Raw genomic sequence first — 15,375 nt, forward strand, 5'->3', positions numbered from 1 at the left:
CAGCAGACAATTTTCCACGCTCTGGGTCCTAGTGGTGCCCCTGCACAGTCTGGCACCTGAGATGGCCGCCTCAGTTTGCCTCATGGTAAGGCCAGTTCTGGGTTGATGGAGGGGGGAGATTGCAGGCTTTTATGTGCTTTTGCAATGAAACCACATCAAATACAGATGCAATGTCTCAGTGCAATTTATGGAGCAAAGACTGTAGGATTGGGGAGCTTTCTTTCTGCTTTCCCTCTGTTAGAAGAGCTTTAATATCAGCCTGAAAATGGTACCGGAACCATCATTAAAACATTAATGTTAATAAGTTCCAAAAGATAGAATGCACCCAAAATTTTCTAATAGCTAGAGATTGTTAAACTCCTATAATCTCCTTGGGGTGGGAGTTGGGGGGGACTATATTGGCAGTTATAGAGTGGGTGAATTTGAGATGTGTGTAAAGGATTTCACTGAAACTATGGAATGAAGTAACCTAACTAGTAGTCAGGAGAAATAATAAAAGAAATGGATAATGACAATATTTGTGTTATGTATACAAGTCTCATAACACTGTGTGTCACAGGTATTAATCCTATTATACTTTTAGAGAGATTGAGGCTGAGAGTTTAAGGCCCAGGAGCCTAAATACCTAGGTGCCTAAATACCTCTGTGGATCTGGACCTAAGTGACGTGCTGACGGAGTCATTTTCATAGTCAGGTTTAGGCCTCAGGAGTTCCTGGCTCCCAGTCCAATGCTTTGACTAGTAGATAACACCAGTTTTCAGCAGATTCTAATCTTCCAAGTTCTATGTAGACTTTGTAAGTCTTTCTTTCATATATTTGAACCAAACAAATGGGGAAGATTAAGCAACCGCCATCCTGAACAACTGGAACTGGGGCAGGAATAAAGCTAGAGGTCAGAAAGGCTCTTAGGAGTAAAAGCTTGGGATAATGAAATGGTTTGTTGAAAAGCCAGAAGGATTGTTGGGTACAGGCTACTTAGAGCAGGTCCACAGTACACAATGGGAAAGACAAGCTGAGTAGAAATCAAATTAGGATGGCTGTTAAGAAAGCCATGTTCTGTTGGTTAGTAACCAGCGATGGGTGGGGTGATATATTTATTGTAATCTGTATTTCATTTCTTAACCTTTAAATAGTTCAAGGACAGATAGACAAGATGGCCCATGTTCAGTTTCTTTCAGAGTTGGTTTATCCAGCCCCTACTGTTGGTACATGGAGTGTATCTACTGGCTTGAATAGGGAGTCAGGAACTCAGACTTCTATTGTTGACTTTGCCACTGACAGTGTGACCATGGTCACGTAACTTCACCTGATTTTTATACTTGCCATCTGTAAAAGAAGGATAAGACTTACCTATCTCACATGGGTTATGCATTTACTATAATGAATGTTTACAAACTACTCTTGGATCTTCAAAGGAAAGGTGCTATAGAAGCATAAAGCACTGGTATTGATATTTCTTTTGATCTCTTCCCTCTGGGTAATGCTCCAAACAACCTACACCTGAACTGGGGTCAGGGCACTGGACTAGATAAAGACGAGAAAGAGAGAGCAAGTGTAAGTAATAAACATGCAGGATCATGTAAAAATAAACTGGAATGCTTGCATTAGGTTGTAAATAGTTTCTAAAACTCTGAGGTGCTTGTACTCGGGGAGAAAAGGATGAAAATCTACTGTCTTGCTGTCTGTAATTTGTGTAAATTGCATCTCTGTGGGAGTAGGATGTACTGTTGTCTTTGAAACTTCCATCTCATGTTTTTGGCACCAGTTCAGATTTGCTAGGGCACAAAGTCATTGTGATGGAGTAAGTTGTCTACAACAAAGTTGTACTTCAAAAACAAGCATGAATGAGAAAAATCTCAGGTGCACAGAGTGCTGTTTAGTCATAGTAGTCATCTATGTGGCTTTGTACATTTACAAGATACTTTATAAACAGGGGTGTTATGAGGATAAATTCACTAATTTTCATCAATATTCATGTAAGTACTCAAATACTCCTCTGACAACAGCTGCAGAAGTGCCAAGACAGAGATAGACCAGTGTAAAACACTCTCTGTCCTGAGGAGTTTACTTTCTTTTTAAAGCAATCTAGGATATTTTCACAAAACATAAGTTAAAAGGTGTTTTTTGTTGTAATCAATATTGTATGAATGGAGGAAAATATTGCTACTATAATTAACTAGTAAATTAATACATCCCCTTGAACTAATTGATATATTTGATATAGCAACTAGTGTTATAATGTACTTGTCACTAATTTGTTACTCAGATGAGTGGAAACATGCAGTGATGGTGCTGACTGGAATCTGAAACAACAGCACAATCCTCTATACAGGCCCATGTCAGATGGTTGTGATGAATGGGTTCTTTAAATGCATACATATCCTTGAGGGACTTTGCACAGCTGCCATCCCATCATTAGCATGTTAGACTCTGTTCACCTGGTGGAGGCAGGGAGAGACAGAGTTCTAAAAGGCACTGAGTTACAGATCCGTGCACAAGGGATGGGTTCTCCTCTGCTTTTGAGATGGTCAATTACACAACAAAACACCACAAGCAAATAAAATACTGGTAAAAAGTATCAGGCTAGCAACCTTGGAGACTGGAGTCTTGTATGTATCCAAGCTACAGTATAGATTTGCATTGCTACTGCCTATACCCTGCACTGTCCTGCCAGTACACTTTAACCCTGATCTAGAAGGACAACCTCCAAGTTTGACCCAGCTCCCAATGATGTCAGTGAGAGACTTTCTAATCATGTCACTAAGCACTGGATTAGGACCCTAGAGGATAATACCGTCTCTAATTCATTCAATCTTTGTCTGTGCACTGAGGCTGCTACAATGTGAGGGCCGTTTGGTTCTAATTTTGATACCAGTGATGTATGTTGGGTAATACCCATCCACTTGGATCTGGGCTGAGATTACCAACTCTTAACAGAAGCTAAATCACCACCAGATGGTCCCAACTTTTGGTTAGTAGTGGCCTGGTCTAAACCTGAAATTTGGAAGTTGCGAGAATTTGTAAATGAAAGAGGCTGTGCTTCATAAAATCATGTGACATGGAGATAGGTCAAACTTGCAAGAAAAAAGTGAAGACTGGCCCAAGCCACAAAGTATGGGGGTGTTGGGTCCTGGGGTTTAGATCTGCCTGCTATAGAGACATGGATTGCCGCTCTGGATCTGAACTTCAAAGCTAGAGTTTATTAAGATTTGGAGGCCTTGGACCAGGCCCATCATTAGATCTAACCATGAAAAGAACTGGATAGTCAAGATGAGGGTTCCTTAACTTGAGGAGAAGTCATTTCCTCAGAGTGCTCCCCCCAAGTAGTGCTTAACTCAATACAATGCATCATAAAGACCACACAGAGATAAGCATTCCAACATGTTGCGTAAATTCCAGAATGCGGGGAGACAGAGGAATAGGCTTGAAATCAAGTTAACTCAAAGCAATACTGATTAGAATGATATGTTTGTTGTAAGTCGTATTAATAGCTAAGACTTGGCAGTGAAATCATTCCCATATCTATACTGAGTGCTCTGGTTTGGGATTGTAGACATCTTGGCCAAAAGTCAGAACTGACTTTATTAATGTTGATATTTTTCCCCCCTACCTCCTGCAGCCACTAGGATGTTTCCCATTCGCAGTGTCAGAATATATATAAGGAGCTGTTACTCACGTAGTTTGACATCTGGCAGACTGCAGCTTGGACTGGTTTGGTTGTTAGTGTTAGTTTGACAGCATGGCACAAAGATTGACATACAGTTCTGACTATCTCCTGTTAATAATGGCTTTGCTATGTACAAACATATTTTCTCTTATCAGTCGCCCAATCTATCCATAGTTTAATAATGCTAAAGCAATAATATATTGATTGGTAGTTATATCATAAGGGGAGAAATGCTTAGAATTCACTGAGCTATAATACTGTGGAATAAGCCGCTCAGATACATTAGGGCAGTTAAGAGAGGTGCCCTTCACATGGATCTGCCCCATCTCAACAAGAACAGGATGCCCACTGTCTGTGTAACACACTGCTCCATTGTTATGGGAGAGCCACAGTTGGGCATGTGAGGAGCAGATTGCACATTATTCTCGTCCCCACCATGCATTAACTTTCCAGTTACCCTATCCACACTGGGAAACACCTATTTAAAAGCTGTGCCCTGAGGCAGCTGTCACTAAGGAATCCTTTGCCAGAGCAGCTGCAATGGAGCCACACAGCATAGGATTAAGTGGGAGTATTTTAGCCTGCACAGAGCCACCATGCAGATGGGCTCGGCCTCCTCTAAATTCCCCAGGATTTATATAGAACCTGTGGCTTCTGATGACTGTACTTTGGGGGAGAGGCGCAAACCCCTTCAGTTTTCCCACAGAACCATCCGAAGATGACTCTGCATCAGGGGCGGCTCTAGGCACCAGGAAAGCAAGCAGCTGCTTGGGGCAGCCCATTTGCAGAGGCAGCAGTTAGCAGGGATCAAGCCCGGGAGCTGAGAACCAACAGGGGGTCCTGGGAGCTGTAGTTCCTTAGCTAACTCCCTGCCTATAGAACCAGCCCTAGAGCAGGGAAAGAACTATATTTCCCAGCATTCCCTTGTGTTACCGAAATGTCAGGTCTGCCTAGCTGAAAGCCAGTGACAGCCAGACAGGGATAAGGAAAAGGTTGCTTTATTCTGCAGAAGAAAGGAGAGTTCTGTACCTTGGTACAAAAAAAACTCTACTCCATACAAAAACCAAGAATCTTTTATACACACTCACACACAGGCTTCAGTTGTGTTAGCATTTGATTGGTGGTTAGCAAACCCTGCACTTCTGCAATCTGCTCAGCGAAAACCCGCTTAGGACCAGCTTTAACTGCCTCAAGACTGATAAGGAAAGACAGTTCTGAAGTTCAGGCTACTGTGTCCGTGAGGTGTCCAATTTCTCCTAACGGTTGCCAGCTATTATAAGGCTACTAGCTGTTAGGGGGTCACTGCTGACAGTCACAGTCCCCCCTTTGGGCCTGATAATCCAAATTGTCAGGCTTGTCACGCAATTTGCGATCAACCTGGAGGGAGAAATATTGTGTTCTTCTACGAACAGTAGAGCCCTTAGTAACAGCATTACACAAACATTTTGCACATTGCAACATTACCCAAACAATACATAGAAAGAAAAGGAAGAAAATAATCCATTTGATAATTTTACAGAAAAGGCCAGTAAACCATGACCCAAGGTCTGGGAGGAGGTCGTCAAAATTAAGGGTGTAATCAAGAGACACAGTGTGGAAAACAACAGCTGCATCCTTGATGGCCTGCAAATCCTTCTCAGTTAAACCAGAGCGATTAATATAAAAACAGCATCTTTCCCCAATGCGAGCACAGCCCCCCCCTACTTCAGCATTCATGGGTTATCTGCTCATAAAGGGGCTTTGCCATTTCTCCAAAACCTGGAATCCAAGAACGGCAAAATCCTGCAAGGCCTAAAAATCCCCGCATTTCACGTTTAGTCTCTGGCCATGGGATATTAAGGATTGACTGGATACGGGCACTAGATAGAGCTCGATGTCCTGGGGTCAGTACATGACCAAGGTAGGTTACGTGGTCCTTGGCAAACTGAAGCTTAGAAGGGGACACTTTATGTCCCTTATCTACCAAACAATTTAGCAATAGATAGTGTCTGTTTCACATGTTACCTGATCAGGAGAACAAACCAGGATGTCATCCACATACAAGAGATAAGTGGACCCACCAGGTAGCTTAATATCAGCTAAATCGGGTATCAGGATAGAGGAGAAAATGGCTGGCGATTCAACATATCCTTGTGGTAGCCGAATCCAGATCAGCTGTTCTGCCCTCCCAGTCTCTGGATTTGTCCATGTAAATGCAAAGATATCCCACCTGTCTTGATCTAGGGGAATACTGAAAAAGGCATTACACAAGTCTATTACCGAATAGCAAGCAGTACCTGCTGGAATGGCAGTCAGGATAGCGTGAGGGTTAGGTACCATGTTGTGTCTATTCACTGCACGCAAGTCCTGGACAAATCAGTATACCGGTTTTCCCTCTGGATACGTGTCAGGTTTTCTGACTGGCAGAATGGGGGTGTTGAAAGGAGACTTGGTGTGAACTAGCACTCCCAACCCCAGGAATGTGGTGATAAGGTTCTGGAGGCCTAGTAGAGCTTCTTGAGGGATGGGATACTGACAAATTCGAGGAATTACAATGCCTGGCTTCAAGGTTATATGCACTGGTTCTGTCCGGAGAGTGCCCAAGTCTGTTTTTAAAGTGCCCCATAGGGAGGCTTTTACCTCCTGTCTGAGTCACTTGGTAGGATCAGGTCCACAGGCAGGATTGAGTCCTCTGAAGTCTGGGTCAAAACAGCACACAGCTGGGGAAGCTGATTTTGAGGTAACCGGAGGACGATGCTGTCATCTGAAAAAAAGATCTGAGCATGCAATTTACACAACAGGTCTCTGCCCAAGAGGTTAACTGGGGAATCCGGAGCTAGCAAAAAGGCCTGGGAGGTGGAGACACCAGAAATTTCCACAGTAGCCTCCTGCAACACAGAACAGTCAAATGGCTTTCCGCCTATATGGGTATTTAACATGTAATCCAAAGGGCTATCCTTAGAGGGTTTCCGCTGAGACCCACCCATCCCCTTTTCTGGCACGCAAATAGAGAATTAAACAGAAAGAAGGAGGGAATAATAGTCTAATCCAAAAAATCCAAGCCAGCAATCTCTGCTTACACTGACTGCTACAGGGGGTGGAACAAAAGGATCCTAATACGACCTCAGGGCTTCCTCGCATGCTATGGCTTCCACCCTGAGGAATTACGAACAAGAAGCTCAGTTCCGCCCACACACCTAACACCCAAAGGTATAAGACAGAAATACAGTAACGAAATATAACCAGACCTATATTTCCTTATTCATTAGGTCACCTTATTGACACAACCCCCAGGCAGCGTGAAGTGATTGGAAGAGGGCTAAGCACCCTTTCGCACCCACATCAGTTCACTGCAGACCGTATCCAGAGTCCGGATGTCTAGCTAGGAGGTCCCATCTGGGTGCAGAAACTGTTACGAAATTCTCGATCCGCTAGTGAGAGCCAATGACAGCAGCACCAGGGCTAAGGAAAAGGCTCTGCATTATTCTGCAGAAGAAAGGAGAGTTCTGTCCTCTGTACCAAAACCATCTACTCCATACAAACAAACCAAGGCATCCTTTTATAACACTTCACACACAGGCTTCGATGTTTGCATTTGATCGTGTGTCTTATAAAACCTGCACTGCTGCAACTGTCAGCAACAAACCACTTAACGCCTTCAGTTTCGCCTCCCCAACTGATAAGGAAAAGGACAGTTTCTGAAGTTTCAGTACTGTGTCTGCGAGGTGTCCCCATTTCCTAATGGTTTCGAGATTTTTAAGGCTACTAGCTGTTTGGGGGTCGCCGGCCCCAGACTGTCACATTTTGGCCCCACTACCAAAAGGACCCAAGCAAAGGGGGAGGAGTACCGGTAGCCCTGAACCTTCTTTGCAGTGAGCTCCCTGACCTAGGCAGGGTGATGACCTGAATGGGGAAATACAAAAAGCTTTTCGTTTGCATAGGCAGTTTATCTAATTGTTAAATGGCCTGACGCCAAAATCCGTTCAATGCTGGAACCTGCACTCTTTTCCAGCATCCTTTTTCACGGCTTCTGACCCCGGGACTTTCCTTTTTTTCCATTTTTCACCTACCCTTGTAAGCCACTCAAAAGAAGAATTTTGTCGTGTAATCCATTCCGCGCTTTTATATATTCATAAGGTATTTCTATCATTTTCTACATTCGTACCCTTTGTGCTCCCATTCCCCTTTTCCTCGTCTGAGCCCGTATTTCCCGTCTTCTCCTCTTCATTTGGTACTTACCTATGCTTCCTATTCCTTCCGCACTGGTTTTATATGGTGTCGTTCCATCCCTACCTTCTACACTCTCATCTAACATAACTAGAAATAATATCATTAAGGGAGCGAGCTTACTACTGAACCTGGCCAGCTGTATACAGACCAGCATTAGGAGATTCCCTCGCGCCATGGAAGCCGAATTGACTTTTTCCTTTCAGATATATATATTCCAGGAAGGATACAGCACCTGCCTTCCAATTTAACACCTCAAAATTCAGGATGTGCTCAAGCTCAATTTGGGCGCTGTTACTTCATTTCTCCAATACAAATATACTGATCCACTTAATTTGCTGTAAAAAAAAGTAGATAAAATTGAGCAAGAAATGCTTCCCAGTTGCGTTTCTGGGGACTGTGAATTGGTCCCTATTTTTAACAGCTGCTCATTGGCCTTATTCATTTATCTAAATTGTTAAAAGAAGACAGTGGATAATTGCATGGCCAACTTCCCCAGCCATCAGAATACAAAGAGTTGAACAAAAGAACCGTTGTGTATTTGGGTTGCCAATGGTTTTTGTTCTCCATGGGCAACTGAGTATAGATTATTAGGGGAAATAGCCTAGATAGCCTAGAGCCTCTTTCCGGCCCCAGTTAGAGTGACGTCTCTGTGTGTCTGCTAATATAAATGGTATTTTGTTAGACTGTCTGCGTCTGGGCCTTCAAAGTGATATCTTCCTAAAACCGACTGCTCCTCACGAGGATATACACAAGGGGCGACGTATGGATGGGATCCCAGTGTCTGCTCCCGCTTACCAGAAGGAAGTAGAAGTCAAGGTAAAAAAAAAAAAACACAAACAAAAAAAAACCTGCTTGTTTGCACTGACTGTGAGAGTGAAACTCGAGAACATCCAGGCGAGCCACTCTGAACCACAGGCACTGGAAACCTGTGATTGTTAGAATGTAGAGCAGTGGCATGTGGTATACTGAGCGTTTTTGAGCTTTTGTTATTGCACAATGAACATTACAGGGAAGCGAAAGAACTGTGTGCCAATATTCTTAAGTTAACTTGTAGGGGACTAATAACCTACTCACCTGGCTATGCAGCTTACTGATTACCCTCTGTTTAAGCTCTGAGATCTAAATCTTACAAGTGACATGGTTGGAAATCCCTGGCCAGTCACATGTATCCCCAAAACCAACTCGGTAATTGCTGAAAAGCTATAGCATTCCAACAAAAGAGACCAAAAAGGAAGATGGAAACAGTTTGTAACAATTTTGTATCAGCAAATTTAAAAACTAGCAGAACACTTGTGGAATTTAAAGACGCAATGTTAAATGATGCCCTGTATGACAGGTTCAGCTGTGCTGGGTGCCTGTACAGTGTGAGAAGCTATACAGCGAATGCTAGCCTTACTAGACAAACCCAAACACCTCAAGGCTCAGCTTACATTACAAGAAGGCCTGTTGATATGTGCGTGTCACCTCCATGCGACCTTGGGTAGCAAGGAAGTTGCAATACATCGTGTCACCGAAGAACCTATCCCACAAAACATGTGCAAGAGTCAAGAATCGTTTACTGCTCGTTGGTAAGACCGGGCAACCAGGCATCCAGAAGGCTGGTGTAAAGGACCTGGTGTGTCGAGACACTGTCGCTAAATAGGCGACACACAATTTGAGTGGTGCCTCAGTAAACACAAGAAAAAATGAACGGCAGTCGTTTTAGGTAGAAATCACTTGGAGCCAGACAGCAGGCAGCTAACAAACCTACCAATTTTATTTACACAACACACAGAGCCTCCCTAACTGGACCGAAAGGGCTAGGCTATCTAGGCTATCCCCATATAATCTAACTCAGTTGCATGGGAACAAACCATGACAACCAATACAAACATATTCTCTCCCCAATAAGACATCCTTAAATATCAACAACAACGTAGACTAAGAGAAGAGAGCGTAGATTGCCTCATTCCGGCTAACCCTGGGGTGTATTTGCCTAACATGGGTTCGCCCTAGCTAAGAGATCCAGCCAATGAGGAGGGCCTTCTGTTCTCCTAGGTGGATTACGGCCGAACTCACTGGTTTGTTGCATCCGACAGTGCAAGCACGACAGGTGAGGAGTGATATTCAGGCTCGTTGCTGGGCAAAGGGGGTATCTCAGCCACTGAATAGGTAGGTCTTGGCTTGGAAATTCAGTGGAACTGGGCAGAAGGCACCGGATGACTAAAGAAGAAACCAGTCTTAACCCCTATATTTAGGAACATCTGCTTCTTTGGAGATGATTTGGGAAGTATGAAGGAATCACTGTGACATTGACATTAAACTGACAGTCCATTAAAAATTGAAAGCCCGAACTGTGCCATATGCCATCAGGCCAAAAGTTGAAGCAGACCTTGAGCACCTGGTCAACCAATGAATCCAAATACAGTTTAGCCATAGCTCATGGGCTACTCCTATCATCCCAATGGGAAGAAAGATGGCTCTCTCTGGATTTGCAGTGATTTTAAAGTCACTGTCAACCCAGTGTTGTGTGCAGGAATACCTCACTTCCCGCATTGATGATTCTTCACAGACCTGGCGAGGACAAAGTTCAGTAGATTGATCTGAGTCAAGCATATTTACAGACGCACGTCAATGAAAAGTCCCAAGAGCTGTGACTATTGTGACTCATAGGGCTTTATCGATACTTCGCCTTCCCTTCGGAATAACATCTGCTCCACCCTGTTCCAGAGGGCTATGGCCAGATCTTGGTGTGCTTATCAGGATTTCAGTGCTATCTGGATGATATCCTGGTCACTGGAAGGAAGAAGAGGATCACTTAAAGAATTTAGGGCTACCCTACAAAGACTGGAAGAGTATGGCCTACGAGTTCGCAAAGACAAGTGTGATTCTTGAAGCCCTCTGTTGAATATTTGGGAACACTCATTGATTCTGCAGGTCTTAATAAGGTCCTGCAAAAGTTAAAGCTTTGTGGAGGCTCCCCACCTCGAAATGTAAGCCAGCTGCACTCATTTCTAGGACTACTGAATATTATGGAAAGTTCATCTCACAGTTAGCCACACTGCTAAAACCACTTCATGAGCTCCTTGGGGCAGAACAGGCCTGGAAGTGGACAGAAGCCTGTGATGTTTGCATTTAACAAAGCTAAGGATGCATTGCTAAATTCTGAGTTCTAACGCACTATGATCCATCCTTACCCCTACAATTGGCCTGCGATGCCTCTCCTTATGGAGTGGGGCAGTCGTGTCACACATTATGCTTCAGGAGAGAGAGATCTATTGCTTTTGCTTCACGCACTCTAAGCAAAGCGAAACTAACTACGCCCAAATCAAACGTGAGCATTAGGAATTTTTGGAATTCAGAAGTTTCATCAGTACCTGTCTTGGCGAGTTTATCTTCTCACAGCCATTGACCTCTGATGTCAGTTTGGACCCTACACAGGCATTCCCTCATTAGCTGCTAGTCGTATGCAACGTTGGGCATTGTTACTTTCAGCCACACATTATGAATCAAATATCGGAAATCCACTCTGCACGCAATGCAGTGGTTCTTCAAGGTTGCCTTTGCCAGTCAAACTCAAGATAGTGCCCAAAAGGAAATCTTCTACTTTGAACAGGTAGAGATACACCCATCACTGCTACTCAGTAAAGAAGGCAACTCGCGTTGACCAGTATTGTTCCAAGTTATGGATCTGGTGATGCATGGAAAATTTCGACAAACCTCTCCGGTCTCACCTGACCTTGTTACCTACATGTCCAGGAGGGACGGATTATCGGTCCAATCTGGTTGTTTGTTTGTGGTGGAGACGTGTCATTTATCCACCACCACTGAGATCACAGATGTAGACAGCTACATTCCATCGCTGTGGAATAGTGCGCATGAAGGAAATTGCACGAAGCTATTTTTGGCGGCCTGGATTGGACAGTGCTATTGAAGAGAAGGCAAAAGCTTGTATGTCATGTTAGGGTATGAGGAATGCACCAGTGGGCGTCTCCACCATGGGACATGGCCTGAAAACATGGCAATGTATTCACATGACTTCTCTGGCCCCTTGAAGGAAGCATGTTCTTTGTGGCAGTAGATGCCCATTCTAAATGGCCAGAAGTCTCTTAATGCAGTCCACTACTGCCGCGAGTACTATCCAAGACTATGGGGACTTTTAGTCGTTTCGATCTGCCAGAACAACTTATGAACGACAACAGACCGCAGTTCGTCTCTCAGGAACGGACCGCAGTCGTCTCTCTCATAAATTTTTATGAAGGCAATGGGATACACCACATCACGTCAGCACCATTCATCCATCACCAATGGATTAGCTAAAGATTGTGCAGACAATGAACACGCTTTGAAATCAGGAAGGGACACACTCCATTCAAAAGCGTCTGGATACCTTCTTACTTTCCTACAGAAACACACCTCGGCTACGACCAGGCATCCCCAGCCTTTCTAATGATGGGACAACAGCTGTGCACTTGTTTTGATCTGCTGAAACCTTCTGACCCCGACAAATTGTGCAATGTCGCAGCAATATCAAGTCATCGATGGGCCCAGAGCAAAAGACCAAACCTTTAGCCGGGGACAGCAGTTTTGGCTCGGAATTATACTTCCAGAGCTAATGGGTCCCTGCCATGATCATCACTCAAGGACCTTTGTTCTACACAGTCCAGACTGCAGAGAATCTACCTGCGGCGACATGTAGATCAGCTGTTGCCAGTCATGCAGTCCTCAGAACATCTGCAGTTGAGTGTCTGACTTCACCTCTTTGGAGACACCGAATCACGAATCACCTTTTACTGTTCTCCTCCATTACTGCCGGCGGCTGAGATACCCTTTGCCAGCCACGAGCTGATATCACCTCCTCCCTGTTCGTGCTGCGTTTCGGTGCAAAGCAACACAGGAGTCGCCGTAATCACCATACAGACAGAAGCATTACTGGCCGGCGGCTGAGTATACTCCTTTGCCGCATGAGTCGGGTAGCTGATTTTCCCTCAGCCTCCTCCACCTGTTCGGCTTATGAGTCTGGGAGCAGGTTTTGTAGAGGACCAGCTCCACGCGCTAGCACAACGGAGATGCACCAAGTTGAGCGTTGGCTAATCCACCTTGAGAAGAAGGCCTCTCATTGGCGAGCATTATCCTGGTGAGGTGTCTCTTCCACAGACACGGTGCTTGAATGTCAGACTCCGGTGTGGTGTAAGAATCATCAATCCAGCCGAATGTAGGTCCTTGACTGTCTCTAGGTGTTGGTGGTGTGGCAGCCAATCACGAAATCACTGTTTCTGACTGGTTCTCCTTCCATTTTCTGCAGGTGTGAAACCTTGCTTTGTGTAGCGTTCGACTACCTCCGTTGTTGCACCCGAAAGTGCAGCTACGAACAGGGAGGAGTGATATTCAGCTCATGCTGCGGGCAAAGGGGTATCTCACGCCGCCGCAGTAATGGCTTCTGTCTGTAGGTGGATATACGGCGAACTCTTGGTGTTTTGCCACCCGAAACTGCAGCACGAAAAGGAGGTGATAATCAGCTCGTGCTGGGCAAAGCGGGTATTCTCAGCGCGCAGTTATGAGGAGGAACAGTCAGAAACAGGTGATTCGTGTACGCCACCAGAAGAGGTGAAGTCGACCACTCAACTTGCAGATGGTTGTCCTGGAGGACTGGCATGACCTAGGCAAAACAGCTGATCTACATGTCGCCGCAGGTAAGAGATTCTCTGCAGCCTGCCGACTGTGTAGGTGAACAGGTCCTGTTTTGAGTGATTGATCATGGCAGGGGACCATTTTAGCTTCTGAAGTTATAATTCCGAGCCAAAACTGGCTGTCCCCGGCTAAAGGTTTGGTCTTTTTGCTCTGGGGTGGCCCCCATTTTCTGTATGACTTGATTATTGCTGCTGACATTGCACAATTTGGTGGGGCAGAAGGTTTCACAGTCAAAGCGTGCACGCTGTGTCCCATCAAGGGTCATGCCTTGGGTCGTAGCCTGAGAGTGTTGTTTCTGTATGGAGTAAAGGTAATCAGACCTGCTATTTGGCATGGAGTGTTGTCCCGTTCCTGATTTCAAAGCGTGTTTTCATTGTCTGCAAATCTTTCGCTAATTCGGGGTCGCGTGTCTTGGCTGCTGGTTGATGTGGATGTATCCCATTTCCTTTCATAAAATTTATGAGAGAACGAACTGCGTTCCGTTCCTGAGAGAACGAACTGCGGTCTGTTGTCGTTCATAATTGTTTCTTGGCAGATCGAAAAACGATTAAAGAGTCCCTCCCCATGTCTTTGGATAGTACTCGCTGCAGTTAGATGGACTGCATTTATAGAGTTCTGAGCCTTTAGATGGGCATATCTACTGCCACAAGAACATGCTTCCTATCAAGGGGGCCAGGAGAAGTCAATTGTGAATACATTGCCATGGTTTCAGGCCAGTCCCATGGGTGTAGGGACGCCACTGGGGTGCATTCCTCATACCCTAACATGACCTACAAGCTTTTGCCTTCTCTGTCAATAGCACTGTCCAATCCAGGCCGCCAAAAATAGCTTCGTGCAATTTCCTTCATGCGCACTTTTCCACAGCGACTGGAATGTAGTAACTTTCTAACATCTTTGAATCTCTAGTTGGTGGTGGTAATGCACGTCTCCACCACACAAACAACCAGATTGGACCGATACTCCGTCCTCCTGGCATGTATGGTAACAGGTCAGGGTAGACCGGGAGAGGATTTGTCAGATTTTTCCTGCCATCACCAGATCCATCACTTGGACAATTATTGGGTCAACGCGAGTTGCCTTCTTTATCTGGAGTTAGAACAGTGTATGGGTAGTATTCTCTTACCTGTTCAAAGTGAAGAATCCTTTTGGGCACTATCTTGAGGTTTGACTTGGCAAAGGCAACCTGAGAGGACCATCGGCATTGCCGTGCGAGTGGATTTCGATATTTGACTTTTCATATGCTGTGCTGAAAGTAACCAATGCCCAACGTCTGCATACGACTAGCAGCTAATGAGGGAATGCCTGGTGGGTCCAAAAACTGACATCAGAGCGTCAATTGGGGGTTCTTTGGTTTTTTGAGAAGAGTAACACTTTCGCCCCAGACAGGTACTAGATGAACTTCTGAATTCCAAAAAACATTTCTAATGCTCCGTTTGATTTGGGCGTAGTTAGTTTCTGCTTTGCTTTAGATGCGTGAAGCAAAAAGCAATTAGATCTCTCTTCTCCTCGAGCATAATGTGTGACACGACTGCTCCCACTCCATAAGAGAGCATCGCAGGGCCATTGTAGGGGTAAGGATGGATCATAGCTGGTTAGACTTCCGATTTAGCGAATGCATCCTTAGCATTTGGTTATATATGCATCCCGCGCTCTCTGTCACTCTCCAGGCCGTGTTCTTGCCGCCTCCAAGGATATAACAAGAACCATAGAGGCACCTTGACTTTTCCTCATTTATGGAGGACAGTCTTATAATATGCAGCCAGATAGCCTCCAATCACACAAGCTGAAAAATTGTTGCATTTTACTGCAGTTCTGTAACCATAGGGGAA

The sequence above is a fragment of the Chelonoidis abingdonii genome, chromosome 1 (genome assembly GCF_003597395.2).
Source record: "Chelonoidis abingdonii isolate Lonesome George chromosome 1, CheloAbing_2.0, whole genome shotgun sequence".
Lineage (NCBI taxonomy): Eukaryota > Metazoa > Chordata > Testudines > Testudinidae > Chelonoidis > Chelonoidis abingdonii.